The sequence below is a fragment of the Lissotriton vulgaris genome, chromosome 2_1 (assembly GCF_964263255.1).
Source record: "Lissotriton vulgaris chromosome 2_1, aLisVul1.2, whole genome shotgun sequence".
Classification (NCBI taxonomy): domain Eukaryota; kingdom Metazoa; phylum Chordata; class Amphibia; order Caudata; family Salamandridae; genus Lissotriton; species Lissotriton vulgaris.
This window is the reverse complement of record NC_141687.1, coordinates 282,425,093-282,445,160: the sequence shown is the minus strand read 5'-3', so window position 1 is coordinate 282,445,160 and position 20,068 is coordinate 282,425,093. Positions and strand designations below refer to the sequence as shown.

The following is a 20,068-nucleotide window of genomic DNA, read 5'->3' as shown; positions in this document are numbered from 1 at the left end:
CCACTTCTGCCCAGAGTGCTGAAGATGATCAGGCGCGACCAGGCCCAAGTTATCCTTGTGGCTCCGGACTGGGCTCGAAGGTACTGGTATCCCGAGCTACTCAGCATGTCAGTCGGTCCCCCGATCCGCCTGCCCCTTCAGGAGGACCTTCTGTCGCAGCAGCAGGGGACGGTCCTCCACCCGAACCTGTCCAGTCTCCACCGCCATGCTTGGAGATTGAGCGGCGGCAGTTGAGGCCATTTGACTTGACTCCTGAAGTCAGCCAGGCGTCCCTCCACAAAGTCGGTATACGCCTGTCGGTGGAACAGATTTGTGGCACGGTGCACAGCAAAGGCTGTGGATCCTCTTTCTGCCCCTCTTTCCGAGGTTCTTCTTTTTCTTCTCTCTCTTGCCCAGCAGGGCTCTGCTCTGGGCACTATCAAGGGCTACCTTTCGGCCCTTTCGGCCTTTCTAAGACTTCCTGATCAGCCTTCTTTGTTCAAGTCCCCAATTGTAACGAGATTCTTGAAGGGCATCACACACATGTATCCACCTGTTCCGTTTGTGATGCCTCAGTGGGACTTGAACCTGGTTCTAACCTTTTTGATGTGTGCTCCCTTTGAGCCCCTTCATTCTTGTCCTCTCCGTCTCCTGACTTTAAAGACGGCTTTCCTGGTTGCCATCACCTCTGCCAGGAGAGTGAGTGAGCTCCAGGCTCTTTCTGTCCAACCTCCTTTCCTGTCCATTCATCCTGACAAGGTGGTTCTAAGGACTAGACCTTCTTTCCTGCCCAAAGTAGTTTCTGCTTTTCACATCGGGCAGTCCATCACCCTCCCCTCCTTCTTCCCGCCTCCGCATCCTTCAAAAGATGAAGAGCGGCTCCATCGTCTGGACCCAAAACGTGCGCTTTCATTTTATATGGATCGCACACGCCAGTTCCGGGTGGATGACCAACTGTTTGTTGGCTACGTGGGTGCGAACGAGGGACGGGCGGTACATAAACGGACCATCTCTCGGTGGGTCGTTCTATGCATCAAAGCGTGCTACTCTTTGGCTCGGAAGGAGCCTCCTGTTGGGCTGAGGGCCCATTCCACTCGGGCCACGGCGGCTACTACTGCCTTGGGCCGGGGAGTCCCCTTGCAGGACATTTGCCAGGCGGCTACGTGGGCCTCGCTGCACACCTTTGCGAGGCACTACTGCCTGAACAGTCAAGTCCGGAGGGATGGCTTCTTTGGCCGTTCTGTCCTCCAGGACTTTCTGGTGTAGGAATATATTGGTTCGCAGACCCACCACCGGGGCTGGTATTGCTGGGGTATCTATTCTAAGGTAAGGAATCTAATACTAACGTGTTTCTTTCAGATGAACAAGTTACTTACCTTCGGTAACGATATATCTGTAAGAAACATTAGTTAGTATTAGATTCCTTACCGAACCCACCCATCCTCCCCGTTCTGCGAACTGATACCTAGGGTTAAGGACATCCCTTTCAGGGCCCTAGTTTCAAATGGCACCAGTGTTGGTTCTCACATGGCTCTGCGTGTTCTGGCGCGGAAAAGCTGTGTACAAAGAACTGACGTCAGCGCGCGGAGGCGGCGTCTATATACTCCAGCGACGTCATCACGGCGCACGACGCCGACGCCGGACGCGGAGCCGCAGGGGACGCCTGCAGACGACGCCTACCGACGCGCAGGGGTACTGCTACGCAAAAGTTTCCGGATCCAGACTGACGCCTGGGGATATTCTAAGGTAAGGAATCTAATACTAACTAATGTTTCTTACTGATATATCGTTACCGAAGGTAAGTAACTTGTTCTTTTGTATCAAAAGATACAATTTTTAGAACCAACAAGTATCAAAATATACTTTCTCAAAATGAATTACTTTAGTTAAATACTTATCAAACAGGCAATAGACTTTTTGAATGCAATAGTTAGTTTGTTGCAATAGGCAACACAATTTCAAACACAATGCAACATTGAGCTCAATGGGGAATTTTTAGTTAAATGCAATTGATTACTTTGTAAATTACGTTTCTAACCTCAGGACTGGATCCTAGATTCTGTCCTGGGATACAACCTATAAAAAGTTAAGTAAAAGCGTTTTGGTTATAGTAATGATTTTTAAGGAATATTATTATATTTTAAAAGTTGTCACTTAGAAACTTTTTCAGCTGAAATTAGCAATGTTATCCTGTGGAAGGAAATTCAATTTGCAGGTAAAGTATGTTCACGTTACTTTTGTAATCCAGTACTGGACTCCTAGGTTCAGCACTGGGACATCTATCTAAAAAACAGGCAAGCAATTAATACGATTTTTAAAGAATATTTGTAGTTTACAAAATTCGACAGAAGAAATTTCACTGAAAAACAGTCAATGGTTTCCTATGGAAGAAAAGTCAGGTTACTGGTAAATACGGTTAAAATTCATTTTCAGGGTTTGTGCTGGCCTAAAAGATGCAGCACTGAGGTCTCTCTTGATAACAGGTGAGTGAATCGGAATTCGCTGTTCGGCTGATTTTAAGTGAATATTTTAAAGTTCCAAAACTCCACACTTAGAAGAATTTCCAAGTGAAACCAGTCCATGTTAGCCTATGGAAGAAAAGTGAGTTGTCAGCTTTTAGGTAAGTTTGCTTTGATAACTTTATTTCGGTCAAAGACCATAAAAGTGCAATAAAATATATACAAGCACAATGATAAAACATAGATACATTGGAATTAAAAAGTTATTAAACCTTGGTTATCAAAGAAATAGTAGAGGGTAAAAAACAGTAGTCCGTTATTTTTTATGAATAAAAACAGTTCTTCTCCGCCACATGCCAAGTAAAAACCGGGAGATGACAAAAACAATGAGAGGGGCAGTGTCAAAAGTTAGCACTCTACAAGCGTGTGCACAATGTCTGAAACCCAGATTCTTGCATAATGGGATGATCCAGCATTTCCGAATTTCACTGTATGCTGGACAAAAAAAGAGGGTATGTACAATGTCTTCCCTGATGTAATTACAGGCAGGGCAGTTGGCCTTCGTCGTTTTTGCCCATCTGGATGTCAATGCCCCAACCGGTAGAGAGCCATGCCTCAATTGGATATATAGTTTTCTTGCTAGTGGAGGCTGCACAAGGTCCAGAAACACCTCCGTCCTGTATTCGACTTTTGTTGTGAGGAACTCCGTGGACAATCTGCCCAGGAAAGTAGAACAATGTAGCAGTTTGAGATTATGCGATTTTACAGCTGCCACCAGTGCAATCCTTTGCATCCTCATGCAGCTGTCCTCCGGTGTGTCCCAAAGTTGGGGAAGGCCAATTTGATAAAGGAGAGTCGTAACCTGTACCAGCCAAGGTATATTCTTGTTCTTTAGCTGCCCCCAAATAATATTGAATTCTGCTCTAAAGGTTTCAAGCTCCGGCACAGACCAGAGCCTTCTCCAATAGAGCAGGGGTCGTGCAGCCACCAAATCATTAATAGGTTCCAGACCCAGGTCCAAACGTAATGGTAGGAGGGGCGTGCTTTATGGAAGACCAAACGGATGTCGCATGAAGGACTGCTCGACTTTCATTAAACTACATGCATTAGTGTGTCCCCAGAGTTCGGCAGCGTACAAAGCTGCAGACCTAGCCTGTGTTTTGTATATCTCTAGGGCAGGGGTAGCTGGTTTAAAGGTTGAGGCACTATGGAGTCTGCCTACGCCACCCATAATCTGTGCAAGTCTCAGGGAGGATTTAGAGACTTGATGGTCCCATGTAAAGTGCTCAGTTAAAGTCACTCCCAAGTATGTAAAGGTCTTGACTCGCTCAAGTGGGGTTCCATTCAATGTGGGGTTTGACCGGGTGTGCCTCGGGAGGGTTGAAGATCATGAACTTGGTTTTCTCCAAGTTGATCTCCAATCCCCGCGAGGTACAAAAAGAAACAAACCTGTCCAGAACCCGCTGGATGCCCGATGATGTCCGCGACAACAACAAAGTGTCGTCCGCGAACATCAGAGCGGGCACCCTACCAGTAGCCAGGCGTGGAGCATCGTTGTCCCTGACACAATTAAGTCTATCAGGCCATTAACATACAAGATGAAGAGAGTAGGGGCCAGTACGCAACCTTGGCGTACACCCCGGGTGACAGGGAAGCGGTCAGATAATTCCCCGTTTTTTCCACACCTCACCTGGGCGTAATTCCCAGTATGAAGTCGGGTTAGGGCATCTAGTAAGTAAGGAGGGAGACCAAGTTCCTCCAGCACCGTCCAGAGCCTCTCCCTAGGAACCAGATCAAATGCCGCCCGCAGGTCCACAAAGACAAGGTAGAGGCTGCCACCCTCTACTCTTGCAGTTTTCCAGTATAGGACCTGGAGTCGAAAGATCTGGTCCAGAGTCGAGACCCCTGTCTAAATCCAGCTTGGAGGGTGGTCAAAGTTTTATTTTCCTCCATCCAGCCCAATAATCTCTCCAGTAGAATTCGGCCCATCAGCTTCTGGGACGTGTCGAGTAAACTAATTGGTCTATAATTTGATGGGGCAAGCGGCCAGCCCTTTTTAAAGATTGGAACAATCTCGGCTCCCAGCCAGGTCTCAGGTACTGGGGAACCCTGTAGAGCAGCATTAAACAGGACCATCAAGTATGGGGCCCAGATTTTTGGCTGGGAACGAAAAAGATCTCCAGGGAGCTTGTCCAGACCCGTGGCCTTATTCGGGAGCAGTTTCTCAATTGCCAGTTCAACTTCCCTAAGTGTAATATGGTCAAGGCTATTAGTGGAAGTCCTGTTATGGGCATCCTGTCTCACTATTGGGAATCGAGGGCCCGAGGCCTCCGGCACTCTACACTCGTGCGGGGGGTCTAGGGCTGTGGGAATCTCGGGAGCTTGGTTGGAGTAAGTAGGTAGGTAAGTACTCAACTGGCAGAGTTAAGGTTCTGGACATAGACTCCGGGCTCTCCCAGGTTCAGGTAGGTACAATTGGTACACCCTCAGGGGCGCTGGGGCAGCCGGGTGCACTGGTGGTTAGGCCCAATGTTATCCAATGAGAGGCAGGGGGCCTTTGGTTGGTGGCTGCTGGCTAGCAGGCCACGCGGCTGTGGGAGCTGGGCTCCTGGACACTTGTTCAGGGCAAATGGGGGAGTAGGATAGGACGCTGGTTGCACGGCCAGGGGCACTCGGGCGGCTGGGTGCAGGGTGCTTTTGAGCCGTCTGGTGCTCAATGTTATTCAATGGAGATCTTGAAAAGAGAACAAAGGCTGCAGGCCCAGGGACGGTGGATCTTCTGGAGCGACCAACACTTCGAGGAGTAAGTTGGGATCTTGGAGGGTAGGTGGGTACCCCGGAGTTGGGCACAGGAGGCCGGGGGGTGCCGGGTGCAAGGTTGTCTTTATACGTCGGGAAATCTTACCCTATGCTGGTCGCGGTAGGAGGGGGTCCCTGGTTCTGAGTCTGCAGGTGTCGTCTGGGTCATCAAGGAGGGTCCTTGGTCACTGGATTCTAGGCCAGAATCGCCAGGGGGACATCCTCAGGGTCTTTGTCCACTTGGGCACAGGCTGGGCTCGGCGGCTGCAGAGTGATCTTGGTTCGCGGTTCCTGGCTGGCACCAGGGGTATTGCTGTTGGAGCAGAGCCACTGCTCATGGGAATCCTAGTCTCTAAGGGGGTCAAGGCAGGCAGGTCCTCCGGGGTTCTTGAGGTTACTGTCCGCAGGAGATGCTGGGATTTAGCAGGAGCAGGTTCAAGGAGCATCAGGCCTGTAGGGCCGGGGCCAAGTCAGTTGGTGTTGTCCTCTTGTTAGCATTACGTTTGAGAATAGGGTCGAGGTAGTTAGAGTATTTATGAATTTTAATATAAAATCCACCACAACAGAATTTCTTGTTATGTTCATCAAAAGCACATGTTCGAGGCATATGGGCTGCAGATGGTACATTATGAATAGATCGCCATCTGGTGTTGGGCTCGGATGATTGCACTTTGTTTTTCTCTTGGAGAGTCTTTTGTATCTTGGTGACTCCTCCCTTGGTTGGTAGTGCGCATGGGCATCGGCTCCATCCTTAGATTGTTTTTTTCCGCCATCGGGTTCGGATGAGGATCGAGACGCTCCAGATCAACTTCAGAAGAAAGTGATTTATCGACGCGTATTCCCTTTCCAATTCGACGGTATTGTTATCGAACGCGTTCATTTTCCATTCCGACGCGTTGCAAATAAAAAATCGAAGAGAAAAACTTGAATCTACGTCGAAGAACAGGAGGCCTTTTTCGACGCAGTCAAGCCCGGGGTCCATGGAAAGGACTCCATTTAAAAAATGTCCAAAGTGTGGTGCTAAGTTCCCACACAAGGACCTACACGAGGTGTGCAACCTCTGTCTATCGCCCGAGCACGAATCCAGGGACTGCGAAGCCTGCGCAGCATTCTCCTCCAAGCTAACGATTAGGAATCGTCGAGCTAGAAGACACGAGGTTTCCAGAATGCAGGCGGAAGCGATCCCGGAGTTGTTCGGAGAAGACCAAATCGAGGAAGAAGAAGAAGAACAGTCGGGGTCGGAAGGGGACCAGTCGGAGACCGAGGAACTCATCGATCAACAAACCGTGAGTGACGACGTCCCCTTACCGAAAAACCGACCCCGTGCGGTAACGACCCCGCCCTCGGGCCCGGTCAAACCGCTGAAAAAAGTTTCCGACGCCCCGCCTTCGGGCCCGGCAACGAAACCGAAACTGAAACCGAAACACTCGGACTCCCACCATGTCGGATCCGACAAAAGGGCGACATCGACTTCGACACCGAGGCTACATGCAAAGGAAAGCTCGGTATCGAGACATTCCATGTCGAAACACAAATATGACTTATCGCCCAAGAGACACTCGATACCGAGAAAGTCGGAATCGAGCAAACATTCGGTGCCGAAAACAACAAGATCTGACGATCGAAAACAAAAGCACCTCTCGGAACCAGGACCTTCGGTACCGATTCAGGAGCAACAGACAGATCCCAAACAAAAGATCTTGTTTATTGATCCACAAACTGGGAAAGTGGTCACAAAGAAGAGAAAGAGTGAACAGTCAGAAGATAAACCTCTTCCTCCAAAAAAGAGAACAATGGGGACAAACATAACTCCTCCTGCTTCTCCTCGTCCAAGAGTCACACCCTCTTCTCCTATTCCTCACAATAAGCCAAATGTTCCTACACCTTCCACACCAAGACCAGCTACACCTCAGTCAGATGTAGACAGTGATCTAGGGGAGGGAGAACCTCAAGGGGATGACGAAACTATCCCAGATGAGGAGGACCCATGGGAAAACTATGATGTAGGGTCAGATGAGGACAACGACCCACAGCTATATCCCTCAAAGCCTTCACCACCTGATGATAACACATGATTTGTGCAGCTCATTAATAGGGCAGCAAAATATCACAAGCTAGATATGCACACAGAACCTCAAATAGAAGATTTCTTGTTAGAGACTCTACCTAATGCACAGAGAACATCAGGTACTCTTCCTATGTTAAAGGGTCTTCTTAGTCACACAGAGGAAATTTTCGAAAACCCAGTGAGAGCCAGGGTGTTAAACCCCAGAATTGATAAAAAATACAAAGCGGCTCCAAAGGACCCAATTTTTATTAAAGGACATGTACCCCTAGACTCGCTGGTGGTATCAAACGCTCGCAAAAGAGCAAACTCACTATCTACAGGAGAGGCACCTCCACCAGATAAAGAGTCGAAGTTAATAGATGCATCAGGCAAAAGAGTAGCATCACAGGCAGCGAATAGCTGGCGTATAGCAAATACACAAGCACTACTCGCACGTTACGACAGGGCACATTATGATGAGTTAGAAAAACTTCTCATACATCTCCCAAAGGAACACCAGAAAAAGGCAGATCAATTAATACAGGAAGGTAAAATAATAACAAATACTTCCATTAAGTGTGCATTAGACGCAGCAGACACTGCAGCAAGGTCTATTAATACCAGTGTCATGCTAAGAAGGCATGCATGGCTTAGAATCTCTGGATTCAAACAAGAAGTGCAAACAGCCCTATTGAACAAACCATTTGATCAGAAAACATTGTTTGGTTCAAGCACAGACGAGGCATTAGAAAAAATGAAGAAAGATACGGAAACGGCTAAGTCAATGGGAGCATTGCAACAGCCAACACACAGAGGTTCCTTTCGTAGATCCACCTATAGAGGGGGCTCAAAGAACACAGGAACAAATCAGCAATCCACATCTTTCACACCAACATCACCCAGAGGTAATTCAAGAGGCAGTTACAGAGGTAACAACAATAAGGGTAGAGGCCGCGGAAATAATAACAACCGCAACGCCTCAACACCAAAACAGTGACTTCATAGAACTCCCCCCAGACCACATAACACCGGTCGGGGGACGTCTATCACAGTTCCTACCTGTCTGGGAAAACATCACGTCAGACAAGTGGGTGAGACAAATTATCCAACATGGTTATTGCCTAGAACTCACAGCTACCCCACCAAACATCCCCCCCAAACAGCGTCCAATGAGTCAAGATCATCTAACATTGTTAAGAGAAGAAGTTCTAGCACTTCTACAAAAGCATGCAATAGAGAAGGTCCCAAAGGATCAACAAGGAACGGGAGTATACTCTCTATACTTCCTGATCCCCAAAAAGGACGGGTCCCTAAGACCGATATTAGACCTCAGACCTCTCAATGCGTACATAAATTCGGAGCATTTCCACATGGTCACGCTCCAACAAGTACTCCCTTTACTGAAGAAAGGGGACTTTCTTTCTACACTGGATCTAAAAGACGCTTACTTTCATATCCCAATTCACAAAGCCCACAGGAAATACCTAAGGTTTGTGTTAGAAGGACAACACTATCAGTTCAAAGTCCTTCCGTTCGGTGTCACAACAGCACCAAGAGTTTTCACAAAATGTCTAGCGGTGGTGGCAGCACACCTAAGAAGACAACAAATACATGTCTTCCCATACTTGGACGATTGGCTAATAAAGGCCAAGTCAAAGGAAGAATGTCTTCACAACACACAGAAGACAATCCAATTGCTGCACCACCTAGGGTTCACGGTGAACTACAAAAAATCACACCTGCAACCAAACCAGATTCAGCAATACCTGGGGGCTACAGTAGACACAGAGAAGGCAATAGCATACCCCAACCCAATCAGAGTACAGACAATGGTCGGGTTAATACAAAGATTTCAACCACAACACTTACTACCAGCACGAGTGTTTATGCAACTATTAGGCATGATGTCCTCCTGCATACAGCTAATACCACATGCCAGACTACAAATGCGCCCACTACAAGAGTGTCTAGCGACACAGTGGAATCAGGCTCAAGGTCAGATTACAGATCTGGTGTTGGTAAACGACCGGACGCATCGCTCTCTGAAGTGGTGGAACACAGAAAACATTTCCAAGGGACAGTCGTTCCTAGAGCCAATTCCACAAGTGACGATAACAGCGGACGCATCGCTCTCCGGATGGGGAGCGCATATGGACAGATACACAGTACAGGGAAAGTGGAGTGTGCAGCAAAAGAAACTGCACATCAACTACCTAGAACTATTAGCAATATTTCTAGCACTAAAAGCTTTCCTAATACAAATAGCAGGAAAAGCAGTCCTGATCAGAACAGACAACATGACTGCAATGTATTATATTCAAAAACAGGGGGGGACACACTCTCTCCAACTGTCCAGACTAGCACAGGACATATGGAGATGGGCCATTCCTCAAAAGATCTACCTGTTAGCGGAACACCTACCAGGAGTTCAAAATCAAATGGCAGACATCCTAAGCAGACAGTCAGAACAAGTACACGAATGGGAGCTGCACGACCAAATACTACAGCCATTCTTCCAAAAATGGGGGCAACCAGAGATAGATCTGTTTGCCAATCATCAGAACGCAAAATGCAAAGAATTCGCATCCAGGTACCCACACCAAAGGTCACAGGGCAATGCACTGTGGATAAATTGGTCCAACAAATTTGCTTACGCGTTCCCTCCTCTACCACTAATTCCATTACTGGTTCGGAAACTACAGCAACACTCAATGACAATGATACTAGTGGCACCCACGTGGGCAAGACAGCCGTGGTTCACCACGCTGCTACAACTCTCACAAGTACCACATCAAAAGCTAAGGTTATTACCCATGCATCTTACACAGAACCATGGAGAAATAATGCACCCAGATCCCAAACAACTAAACCTAGCGATCTGGCTCCTGAGGTCATAGAGTTTGGGTATTTAGATTTACCACCAGAATGCATGGAAATCATTAAACAAGCAAGACGTCCTACCACCAGAGCATGCTATGCAGCAAAATGGAAGAGGTTTGCTATACACTGTAACAGTAAGCACATCAACCCTCTGGACGCATCCACCAAACAAATCATTTGCTATTTATTACACCTACAGCAATGTAACCTAGCATATACCTCTATCAGAGTTCATCTCGCAGCCATAGCGGCGTACCTACAAAACAGGCAACATCTGTCACTGTTTAAAGTACCAGCAATTAAAGCTTTCATGGAAGGACTCAAAAGAGTCATTCCACCAAGAAGACCACCTTCCCCAGTCTGGAATCTCAACATAGTGCTTACCAGACTAATGAGGCCACCCTTTGAACCTATGCATAGGTGTGAAATACAATTCCTCACATGGAAGGTAGCCTTCCTCATAGCTATCACGTCACTTAGAAGAGTAAGTGAGCTGCAGGCTTTTACGATTCAAGAACCATTTATGCAGCTACACCAAAATAAAGTGGTTCTTAGAACAAACCCAAAATTCTTACCGAAGGTTATTTCAGCATTCCACCTCAATCAGTCAGTGGAATTACCAGTTTTCTTTCCAAAACCACAAACAGTAGCTGAAAGAGCCCTACATACACTGGACGTTAGAAGGGCCATATTGTACTATATAGAAAGAACACAAACTTTCAGAAAGACAAAACAGCTATTTGTTGCGTTTTCTCCTACACATAAAGGCAATCCCATCTCCAAAGCGGGCATTGCCAGATGGATTGTAAAATGCATTCAAATATGCTACTTAAAGGCAAAGAGAACATTAACTGTTCCTCCTAGAGCTCACTCTACACGTAAACTAGGAGCATCTATGGCATTTCTGGGAAACATTCCACTAGATGACATATGCAGAGCAGCTACCTGGGTTACACCGCACACCTTCACAAAACACTATTGTGTAGATGTGCACACAACACAACAAGCTAGAGTGGGACAAGCAGTATTAAAAACATTGTTTCAGACAGTTGCAACAGACACGGGCGACCACCGCTAGGGAGAGAACTGCTGTATAGTCTATTCATAATGTACCATCTGCAGCCCATATGCCTCGAACAGAATATGCTACTTACCAGTATGCATCTGTTCTTGGCATAGAGGGCTGCAGAGTGGTACATGCCCTCCCAGCCTCCCCGGAAACCTGTGTCTGTTCCAACATTATCTTATTTAGATACACTTACATGGGCACTCTTATCTGTATTCTACTATACTACTCCATCTAAACCTACTATGGCAAAACAATCTAAGGATGGAGCCGATGCCCATGCGCACTACCAACCAAGGGAGGAGTCACCAAGATACAAAAGACTCTCCAAGAGAAAAACAAAGTGCAATCATCCGAGCCCAACACCAGATGGCGATCTATTCATAATGTACCACTCTGCAGCCCTCTATGCCAAGAACAGATGCATACTGGTAAGTAGCATATTCCATTTATTATATTGAGTAACACATTCGTCAGATGTTTTTTAGTTCAAAACATAAATGAGAAATCATGTGTTTACTCAAAATTTGTCCTTAGTTTGTGCACACATTAAATGCTTTTAAACTCAAAACATTTGGCTTCTTTCATGTGTGATATTTCACAGTGCTCACAGTGAGATGGAAGGAAAGTTTGGTGGGAAGAATGGGGGTGATTGGATAGGTGAGGGATAGGGTAAAGGTGTTGTGACAGGAACAATAGCAAATATTTACAATAAAACCTTTACGGTCTCAGAAAGATCCACAAATTCTCCTATTATCATAGCACATAGGTAGGCTGTCCGGAATTCGATTAAAACAGACTGTGCTCAATAGTACCCTACTGTTTGAAAATCAGCTGACTCGGTTTAGACCAAGTGTCACTGATTTTCAAAGTTATTGCATCACTTGGCCACTTGATGGAGCCAAAGTGTTACAAGCAAACAGCAATTTTGTCCAGAGAAGCAAGCAGGCGCAGCTCGGAAGGTGAGTCCCCCCCATTAAGGAGTGAATGGCCCAAGGCCCAGATCAACACCCGGCACCCTACCTGGCTTAAGTTGGGGGGAGAGGCTCTATTGTGGTCTGTGGGCTGTCTTACTGCGGCCGCACCCACGTACTTCACAGGTCTTTAAAAAGACCATTTACTTAACAAGTCTTTGTTGTTCTTTACGCCTTTCTTTGAGCCCCTGCAGCTACACTGTCTCTAGCTCTGCCAATGACTGTGCCCCGCTCCTAGGGAATCGGGTGCGTGGTGGGGGTCCCTGAAGCTGTGACCTGTAGCTGTAGTAAAGCTGCTCTTCTCACTCGTGACGCTGACTGACCTGGAAATTATTTACAATCTGCTCGCACAGCAAAACTTCGCACCCCTCATGCCCCCTCCCTGCAGCTACTAGGCAGCCTTTGGTCATCATTAGCATGGCAGCTGGGCCTAGGCCTTCTTTCACCCACTGGGCAATATATAGGCACTTTGTAGTTCCAGGCACACTTGGTAAAGAAAAAATACTTTCCACTGTAAAAATCAATACACTAATGACCGCTCCTGGGTTCATTGGCAATGCTCGTTGCCATCGAAATTCTGAAACACTTTTAATATTTTGTTTTCCTAGTGCCGGTTGACTTCTAATTAAAGGACACATGCACAAGAGAGTAGGTTGAGGCAATTCACAAACAGTTATACTTATTTGAGGACCCTAATGCTCCCATAGCTATGTGGCGCTGTTATTCCCCAAATAGACCAGCATTTTCTAAATGCGAGATTCAGTTTTTTACATACTTTTAAACAACCAGACCACACAGAACAGTAAGCCTTTTAAATATCACAGAAAGAAAATCAATGACGACAAAACATTTACAGATAACAGATTTCTGGTTCATGTACTCAATTACCAAAGCACGTTATATTGAATGACAGCTACTACTATTGAGTGATAGCTATTTCCCTATAACAGTGCACACAGAATATGTAACCAACAGACCCCACAAACTATCGGAAAGCAGCTATCCGCAAAACAGCCAGAGCAAACAAGAATGAATTACCAAGCCAGACTGAGGAAGAACTCTGGACACATAAGAGATAAGGTCCTGACAAACTTATAAAGAAGCAGATCTCTTGAGACGCTGTTATTTACATCTTTGAATCATGTGATCGTTTTCATATAAAGGAAAGTATTCAAAAATGTTAAGCATGTAAGGGAAAATTTCTGTTTTGACGATGAACGACTTTGAATAGGAAGAGGCCTTAATTGTATTTTATTGTATTGCATTTATATAGTGCTTACTGCCCCTGACGAGGCGTCGGAGAGCTTTTTTGGCGAGTAGCACGCTACTCCAGGACCCAAAGAGGATTAGTGTTGAATTAGTATAGTGAAATATGAAAGTAATTTTAAGTGGTGGATAGGTTAGTCAGTTATTTGGATTCGGAAGGATAGCAGAAGGATAGATGAGAAAAAAGGTTTGTATTTAGATAGCGCTTGTTACCCCTGAAGGGGTGTTAAAGCGCTTCTTTTGTGCTCTCAACTGCCTACTTATCAGAACGAAGCCCTCTGTATGCTGTCCCTGGGGAACCCGACTATATAGAATTCATAGCACAGACTAAAAAGAGAAATCTAGGGAAAGTCAACCAGCAGTGCAGAGTTTTGCTTGTGAACAAATGTATAAACAGCACACTTTATAACAATGCTGCAAATGTTATTGCTCATTCTAGGTTAAACTTATTTCGGCTAAACTGACATATCCAAATAGTACAAGTCACAATGTGTTTCAGGGAGCTTTAGCCCATACTGAAAATCTCAAGCTGTACACAGATTTATGAGAAGTGACTAGAGGGAGTGACACACAAGAATAAATATATGGAACTCCTATTAATGTGAAGTTATAATATAGCACTGTATGGTGGTACACCTGTGTCAGGGAGTGTGCTAGTGCAAGTAGCTGTGGGTAAACTCAGTGAATAACCAATTTCCCCACAAGTAAAAAGTATCAGAAGCCTCAAGAACATGGATTTGTGTCTGAAATTGGGAAAATTAGAATCAACACTGAAACCAGAATGTTTCCTCAAGCGAGGTAACACAATCACAGAGTGGATAGGGGCCCCAAAACCAAAAGAGCAGCTAAGTTTATTTTCAGCAAAGAAATCTCAGAAGTTAAGGGTTCAGACACAAATCCAATGACAGTGCTGTGCCTCCCCACGTTAACACCATTCCCCACAATTTTGGATTAGGAATCTGCCCTTTATCTGCATGAACATCTCCAGAATAGGGTACGTTTTCAGTTTGTCCTCTGTGCCAGTATTTTTATTTAGCTCAAATTGTTCAACTGTACAGGAACAGCTCTAAAACAGCTTTTTTTTTAAAGGGCGCCATACATAGAATAAGGTAATACGAAGCTAAGCATAGTCAGACATTACAGTGAGGGGTGGTTGAAGAATTAAAATGCCCTGCCAAATCCTGCAGTTTCGTTCAGTAGCACCAGTCGGTGCAGTCCGAGGTAGACCCGAGGTTGCTTTCCTGATGATCACTTCCAAGGGTCGCAAACATGTAGGAGAAGGGAAGGGTAGAAAGAGTAAGAGGAAAGGAAAAGTTCATGCTTAACATTATATTTACCACATCACAATGGCTGATATAAAGTGCATTCACTGTAATTTTCAGCATACGAAGTTAAGTCAATGTATCAAATATATTGTACTGCAACCTTGTTGTAGCGCCTCAAACCACTGTCTATGACACCCAGCGCTTTGACTCTGGTCACGTAACCCAATGCCCTTGAGATGTGGGCGGGTGGAAGAGTATGGATTTGTAGGCATCACAACTGTGAAAAGAGGGCCTAGCGTGGTATGACACCACAAGTAAACAACACAAAGGTTTTTAAAGTGTCAAATGTAAACATTACCTGAGTTTTTAAATGAACTGTAACCAGAACAGCTGTTTTTCATGACGAGATGTTAAAGAATAGCTAGCAAATGAAAATAGTGCTTTCGGCCTGGGTTTTTGATGAATCAATCACAGGTCTGGCGTTCGGCACACAATCTGTAATAGTCTACACAGCTGCCATATTGCCTGTTCCCTTGCCCATCAACAGTCTATGGTTGGCCAGACGGTCTTAATACCTTTCATTCAGGCATTTGCATTGACCATATGTTTGCCACTGCTTATGTGGGTCCTGCTTTACGGTCTATTTAGTGCATGTGTATCTACAGCCACACATGCTACAAAGGAAAATGTCACCCTGAAAGCATCTGTAGATTCACATGGGGTCTTTCCTAACATGGGAAAAGGCCAGTTCAATGCATATGTTGCAGAACCTGTCCCAGAGAATGCCAACCTGCAGGTGCACCAGTATTGGCATGGAAAGCTACATCAGTGGCCAGAGTTGGCAAATTGTGTACTGGCTGTTTTGGCGTTGCTAGTCAAGTGCCAATGTCGAAAGGGCCTTTTCACAAATAAAGGTTTAGATGGGAAGGAAAGAGAGGGCATGAATGATCAGACTCACTGAAGAAATATTGTATGGTGTACAACAGTAAGTTTGTCTTGCAAAAATGTATTTAGACCTCATATACGCTGTACATACACTGTCTATATACCATACATCAATGAAGAAAGCAAGCAACAATAAAAGCAATGCGTTCCATAAACACTGGTAAAACTCTGTTTCAGTTGTTTTTTATGGCGCAAAAATGAGTAACCACTGAAAAGCACTGTTATTTTGAGGTATTAAAATCACTGAAAAACACCACCAGGATTTACTGAGAATAGAAACTGAAAACAGGAAAGCCTACACATAGGACATGAATAGTCATTGATTTCGATCCCACGTGTTTGACGGTATGTAGAATTCTGCGTTTCGACCCCAACGAGATCATGGGCTGGTATATCCTCATGTTGGGGTCTTCATCAGGACAGGAGGTAATGAAGAGCACCTAAGAACAATAAATATTTTTTATTATATGTGTAGATATGTGGTAGATTAAGAAACCATAGTAGGTAGCAGTGGGTACCTACTTGAAGGAAGCTCTATGATTGGACCCTCCTGGTGTGGCAGCAAACTGCTCTTTAAGATCTGAAAAGAGATAGTCAATCTCTTTATAATAGGGAAAATCTTTATTCGTGTTTATCTTCGAGAGACTATGATGGGAGAGAGACTCACTCTGAAGTTTGTGGGTACTTGATTGTTGCCATGATGCGGTATATCCACTTGGCGGGGCCGAAGGTCACCGCAGTGCGGGGTTACAAATCTCCCTTGGTAAGTATCTGGCAGAAAGACGGAACAAATCTGAGGGTGAGAAAGGGGATTCTGGCTTGGTAGAGGAAAGATTGTCAGGCGCGCACTAGCTGTATGGCGTGAGAGAATTAAAAACATGATCTACTGTTCTAGATGATAGCAGGCTTGCATGTTACTGTCCGTTAAGCGGGCTACCTGGAGCTGAAGTAGACCGATTATGGTCTGGGATATAAAAAATATCGTTGGACGACAGTGTCAGTCAGGTGAATGGATTTGCCCTTATGCGGTTGGGAAACACTCATGGAGGTCTAGAATATACTGGTCAATCGTAAAAAAAAACTGTGTACAAGTCCGTCTATTGAACGGATACGCCCTTAAGGAGCTCGCGATTCATAAACACATGGTGTAAAGGAACGCAGCGGTGCTCGGATAAAATTACATCAACACAGTGAAGGTCTGACTACTTTGGTTTCAAGCGTGGGTGGCGGAACTTAATGGTTTAGCCAACGTTGCACTTTGCATCAATTATGCAGCAGTATCTCCCCTAGCACTGGTCACCTGTATCCGTTGCAGTAGTTTGAAAGAGAGTTTTGAGGACAACTTGGCCTACTGCAGCTTGCTGCTCGGCTTGCACATCAACACAATCTTGTTTAGTGAAGGTGTGTGTTGTAGACCATGTTGCTACCTTGCAGATGGCTTCTAGGGGAATGTTCCCTAAGAAAGCCATGGAGGCTCCTAGTTTGCGTGTGGAGTGCGCTCTAGGAGGAACTGTTAATGTGCGTTTTTGCCTTGTGATAGCATATTTGTATACATTTAACAATCCACCTTGCAATTCCTGATTTACAAATGGGGTTGCCTTTATGTGGTGGAGAGAAAGCTACAAATAGTTGCTTTGATTTGCGAAAGGATTTCGTCCTATCGATGTAATAGAGAAAAGCTCTTTTGACATCTAGTGTGTGTAGAGCTCTCTCTGCTACAGAGTCTGGGTTTTGAAAAAACACTGGTAACTACAGATTGGTTTAGATGAAAAGGAGTAATTACTTTAGGAAGGAATTTAGGATTAGTCCTTAGAACCACTTTATTATGGTGTAATTGTAAGAATCGTTCTTGTATAGTGAAAGCTTGAATCTCACTAACTCTTCTAAGAGCGGTAATAGCAATGAGGAAAGCTGTTTTCCATGTGAGAAAGTGCAGTTCACATTTGTTTAAAGGTTCAAAAGGGGGTCCCATGAGCCTGGTAAGAACAATGTTTAGGTTCCACTCTGGAGAGGGTGGTAACCTAGGAGGAATAATTCTTTTTAATCCTTCCATAAAAGCTTTTATTGTGGGTACTCTAAACAATGACATATGTTGTCTGTTTTGTAGATATGCCGCAATGGCTGCAAGATGTAAGCGTATAGATGAATATGCCAGATTACATCTTTGTAAATGGAGAAGGTAACAGATAATATTTTGGATGGAAGCATCTAAAGGATCAATTTGATTAATAGTACAGTAAATGGCAAATCTTTCCCATTTAGCAGCATAGCAAACTCTAGTAGTAGGTCTTCTGGCAGATTAAGGTAACCGAACTCAAAGACTTCTGGAGCCAGATCACCTGATTCAGTTGACTTGGATCTGGATGCCTGATGTCTCCATGGTTCTGCGTTAGCATGGATGGTGTCAGACAGTTTTTGGTGTGGAACTAGAGAGAGTTCTAGCAGTGTGGTGAACCACGGTTGGCGTGCCCATGTGGGAGCTATCAGGATCAGTTTGAGAGACTGTTGTCTGAGCTTGCATACCACTAGTGGTATTTACGGAAAAGCGTACTCAAATCTGCCTGACCAGTTCATCCATATCGCATTGCCCTTGTACAACGGGTGTGGAAACCTGGCGGCGAAGGTTGGGCATTTTGCGTTCTCGTGTGTGGCAAATAGGTCTATTTCTGGATGACCCCACTTGTGAAAGAATGGTTGAAGAACTTGCAGATGTAGTTCCCCTTCGTGAATCTGTTGTGTCTTTCGACTTAACAGATCGGCTATCTGATTGTGAACTCCTGGAAGGTGTTCTGTAAGCAGAACTATCTTTTGTGGAATGGCCCATCTCCAAATGTTTTGTGTGAGCTGGGACAGCTGCAGCGAATGTGTGCCTCATTGATTTTGTATGTAGTACATGGCTGTCATGTTGTCCATCTGGATTAAGACAGCTTTGTTCGGTATGTGCACTTGGAAGGACTTAAGTGCTAGGAAAATTGCCAGCAACTCAAGGTGATTAATGTGAAGCACCTTTTTTTGAGCTTTCCATCTACCCTGAGTTGTGTGGTGGAGCAGATGTCCTGTCAGGGATGTGTCTGTTGTCAGTACTATCTGTGGAACTGGCTCGAGGAACGGCCGCCCTTTGGACACGTTTTTGGTGTTCCACCACTGCAGAGAGCAGTGTGTGCAGCTGTCCACCAACAACAGATTTGTTAGTTGTCCTTGTGCCGGATTCCACTGATGTGCTAGTCATGCAATGGGCGCATTTGCAGTCTTGCATATGGTACAATAAAAATGCAAGATGCCATCATACCGATTAATTGCATATACACTCTGGCTGGGAGAGTGTGTTGGTTTTGAAACCTTGTAAATAAGGCTTGAATGCTCTGTATCCTGGCTGGACTGGGATATGCTAGAGTTGTATTGGTGTTTATGGTAGCCCCTAGGTATTGATGTACATGAGAGGGCTGGAGATGTGACTTGGGGTAGTTGATTGTAAACCCCAAGTTGTGCAGTGTTTGAAATGTTTGAGATGAGTGTTGGATACTCTGATTGAATGACTTGGCTTTTATGAGCCAATCCTCTAAGTAGGGAAAGACGTGGATGTGTTGTCTTCTGAGATGTGCTGCTACTACTGCTAGGTACTTTGTAAATACTTGTGGTGCAGTTGTGACCCCAAATGGAAGGACTTTGAACTGAGTGTTGTCCTTCTAGTACAAATCTGAGATACTTCCTGTGAGACGGATGTATGGGAATGTGGAAGTAGGCGTCCTTGAGGTCTGGTGTGGTTAGGAAATCGCCTTGTTGAAACAATGGGAGCACTTGTTGTAAAGTGAGCATGTGAAAATGATCCGAGTGTATATACAGATTGAGAGGCCTTAGGACTAGAATTGTTCTTAGTGTTCCGTCCTTTTTGGGTATTAGGAAATAGAGTAAGTAAACTCCTGTCCCTTGATGTTTTAACGGAACTAGATCTATTGCATCTTTTTGCAGCAATGAGAGAACCTCTTGTTGGAGCAGCGGTAGATGTTCTGTGGACATTGGACGCTGTCTGGGTGGTATATGTGGAGGGGTAGCTGTAAGCTCTAGGCAGTAAACATGCTGGATAATTTATCTTACCCACTTGTATGTTGTGATGGAATTCCAGACAGGTACAAACTGTTAGTCTGCCCCCTACAGGAGTAGAATGCTGTTGGGGGAGCAGAAGGAAGTCACTGTTTTGGGTTGGGATACGTTTGATTATTGTTATTTCCTCTACCTCTTCCCTTATTGTTGCCTCTGTAGCTCCCTCTAAAGTATCCTTTATTAGAGGATGTTTATGTATTTGTTTTAAAGGGAGCCGAATTGTCTGCTCCAGCTTGTTTGGAGCCTCCTCTGTAGAAGGAGCGATGAAAGGAGCCTCTTGCTTGCGT

General features: G+C 45.2%; 1 protein-coding gene across 1 annotated transcript in view; it reads left to right on the top strand.

Annotated features, from left to right (window-relative positions):
- The window catches only part of MED13 (mediator complex subunit 13), a 684,456-nt gene that overhangs the window by 292,844 nt on the left and 371,544 nt on the right, over positions 1 to 20,068 (top strand). The window lies entirely within an intron of this gene.